At 41.8% G+C, this 3421-nt stretch overlaps 1 protein-coding gene across 1 annotated transcript in view; it reads right to left on the bottom strand.

Moving 5' to 3' along the window:
- Positions 1-3421, bottom strand: part of MYO1D (myosin ID) — a 247767-nt gene that overhangs the window by 134312 nt on the left and 110034 nt on the right. The gene's annotated exons all lie outside the window — the stretch shown is intronic.

Below are 3421 nucleotides of genomic sequence, written 5' to 3'. Positions count from 1 at the left end.
TTTTTTTTTTTTTTTAAGGATTTTATTTATTTGACAGGAGAGACACAGCAAGAGAGGGAACACAAGCAGAGGGAGCGGGAGAAGAAGGCTTCCTGCTGAGCAGGGAGCCCGATGTGGGGCTCGATCCCAGGACCCTGAGATCATGACCTGAGCCGAAGGCAGACGCTTAACGGCTGAGTCACCCAGGCGTCCCCTATTCTCCTTTTTAAACGTTATTTCTTTAAGGGCTCTGCTCCTGTCTGACAGGTTTCCTCATGTTATGCTCGCTCTTAAACGTTGACAATTTTCCACTCTCCTTTTTTACCTCTCTGTATTTTAAGATATTGCTCAAATTCTCATTCTATTATAAACCGCCCAAATTTCTAAAGTAAAAAAATGATCACTCTTTCCTCTAACTTCCTATTACACAGTTGTAGAGTGACTATATAAGATACATCTAGAGTTAAGAATGAAACAAAGACATGAACATCACAACCAAAGGGCACAGGGTTTTTCTTTTAAAGCAGGATACTTGGGAATACGACGAGCTGTCGTCTAAGCACTTTTGCTAACATAAAGCACTGGATCTTCTCCCAAACACTTTTTTTTTTTTTTGAAAGAAAGACAGGGCAGGTTTGCTGATGTTTATAAATTCCAAGACAATAAAGTTAAATCCATCCTTAGTCTGTATCTTCTCATTGTGAAATTTAGTTACTATCTACGCTTCTTTACTAAAAGGGCAGAAGTTATCATTTAATAATTGCAAAGTTTTAGTAGTTTCAAGGACACTGTAGTTTTCGGACCATGGATGCTTGTGATGAATATACTCGATAAGACAGCTGTGTAGAACACGCTGTTTTTAAACTTGTAGTTGAAGCCGTGTTTGGCACAAAACGTTGATTCCACTTCTGAATCTCGTGATAATCGACTACAACCTCACGGATGCAGAGCTCAGTAACTCAGTCCCTATAAAAGATTGTACAGGTTATCTGAAAATTGGAGGTATATAAAAAAAGCTGCTTCCCTTGTAAAATAGCTACAAATAGGTTACCAAAATAGTGACAAATATAACTTGTGAATTTACTTGAAAACGAAGTAAAAATCTCATATTCAACTGTATGATTTATTTTTTATTTTTTTAAAAAGATTTTATTTATTTATTGGACAGAGAGAGACAGCCAGTGAGAGAGGGAACACAAGCAGGGGGAGTGGGAGAGGAAGAAGCAGGCTCCCAGCGGAGCAGCCTGACATGGGGCTTGATCCCAGAACGCCGGGATCACGCCCTGAGCCAAAGGCAGACGCTTAACGACTGCACCACCCAGGCGCCCCAATTTTTTTTTTTTAATGAAGATCAAGAAATAGCAAAACTATCGTATGGTAAAGGCAGTCCAAAGAGTGGGTGCCCTTGGTGGTGGGAGGGCTTGGCTGGGAAGGGGCCTGAGGGAGCCTGTCAGGTGATGGAAGTGTTCTCTATCGGGATTGGGTTGTGGTTTACATGGGTGTACACACTCCTCAAAACTCACGGAACTCTACGCTACAGATCCGTGCCTCTACTTGCATACAAATTATCCCTCAATACAGCACATACACAAACCACCGAAACATCTCAGATGTCTGGGACAGATATTTACTGCCTTACTTCCCAGACAGGAATTCTGCCTTCCAGCCAGACTGGAAGTTTCTTGAAGGTCATTATCATCTGATGGCCTTTTTCTTATACCTCACAGCACCCAGGACAGAAGTGGGCAGCCTGTAGCATTTCCTCCACCCTTGCTGATCAGTTGGTCTTGAGAGCACTTTTAATCCGACAGGATAATTTCAAGAGGTGCTCTTCCCCACATAAGCCAATCAGTGCTGATGACTGGAAAACACGGCAGCACGCTGGGGAGGTTGCATAATGTGTGGAGAAAATGTCACAAGTGGCAAGTGATAGCACTTTTGGTCAATAGATTAAGTCCCTGTTGCCCGGTTTGGTCTTGGAAAATGTCCATTTCTGCACTGAAGAAAGAGGAAGTGGGGACTCTTGCTTTCTTCTTTCTGAGGCTGGAAGACTATCAGGAAGCTATCTCTTCAATAAAAAGCTCGCTAACATAGCAGGCACTATAAAAGCACATGGATTGTGGGGCGCCTGGGTGGCTCAGTCCGTTCAGTGTCTGCCTTCAGCTCAGGTTGTGATTCCAGGGTCCTGGGATCGAGCCCTGTATCAGGCTCCCAGCTCAGAGCCTGCCTCTCGCTCTGCCCCTCCCTCTGCTCGTGCTCTCTGTCTCTCTCAGATAAATAAAATCTTAAAAAAAAAAAAAAAAGCAACAACACATGGATTGCTCATCTGGAATTATTTATTCTTCTGGTTGTAATTGTTGAGATTTACTTGTACATTTTCTTTTATCCCATAAAGAGTCTTTTCCATGAGTTAATACTTTCCTTCAGAGTCTATATTTCTGGAGGTCGAGACCTTTGCCGGCAGCCATCACTACAATACTCTGTACACAGGATGCTGACAGGCCAGAGGAACTGTCCTGAGTGGAGCTAGGAGAAAACTTTGTGTCTGTACTTGCAACACTGTATTACTTGGTCGTACTATCCGTATAAAATCTTTAGATTCATACTTTCATTGAGAAAAGGGGTCTTTCTATAATCAGACATCTAAAAATGTGATTGGATTTATCTTTCCTGACATTTTTAAATCCAGCACATTGCTGCAATTAGAAAAAAAATTACACTGGTAAGCATTTCCTTAAATTGAATAATTTGATAATTTTTTTTTCAAAATGGCAATGTGCATTTTCAAGCCCTGCATAAGCCGCTGCTGATATTCAAGGAATGATATGAAACTGTTGGTTATGAGAATCCAAGACAAGTAGATGGGGTTGAGCTAGGTAGGAAACTAACACGTGAAAACAATTTCATATAAAGATAAATACAAAGAAAATAAATCTGGGTAACGGGACTGGGAGAAAATATATGTGTGATTCTGCAGGGTGCTACTCCATGAGAGAGTCAGAGAACGCCCAATTTGCAGGTAAATCTTTCCCTAACAGGCAGAATTAACCACAGGACATTTTATAAAGAAGAAATTAATTACATGCTAATTGGGATGCTTCAATCTTAGATTTGGGTAATATTTATCTCAAAACTGAGCACAAAAAAATTTCTGAACAACTCTAAAGTCCTGTTTCTCGGTGACTAGAAGCAAAAGCAAAGCAAAACAACGAAGAACAGAAAAACCCCTCCCCACGGGGCGCCTAGGTGGCACAGCGGTTAAGCGTCTGCCTTCGGCTCAGGGCGTGATCCCGGCGTTCTGGGATCGAGCCCCACATCAGGCTCCTCCGCTATGAGCCTGCTTCTTCCTCTCCCACTCCCCCTGCTTGTGTTCCCTCTCTCTCTGGCTGTCTCTATCTCTGTCAAATAAATAAATAAAATCTTTAAAAAAAAAAAAAAAAAA

The sequence above is a fragment of the Ursus maritimus genome, unplaced genomic scaffold, assembly GCF_017311325.1.
Source record: "Ursus maritimus isolate PB19 unplaced genomic scaffold, ASM1731132v1 scaffold_24, whole genome shotgun sequence".
Taxonomy (NCBI): Eukaryota; Metazoa; Chordata; class Mammalia; order Carnivora; family Ursidae; genus Ursus; species Ursus maritimus.
The sequence above is the reverse complement of the archived record's forward strand: the minus strand, read 5'-3'. Positions and strand labels throughout refer to the sequence as shown.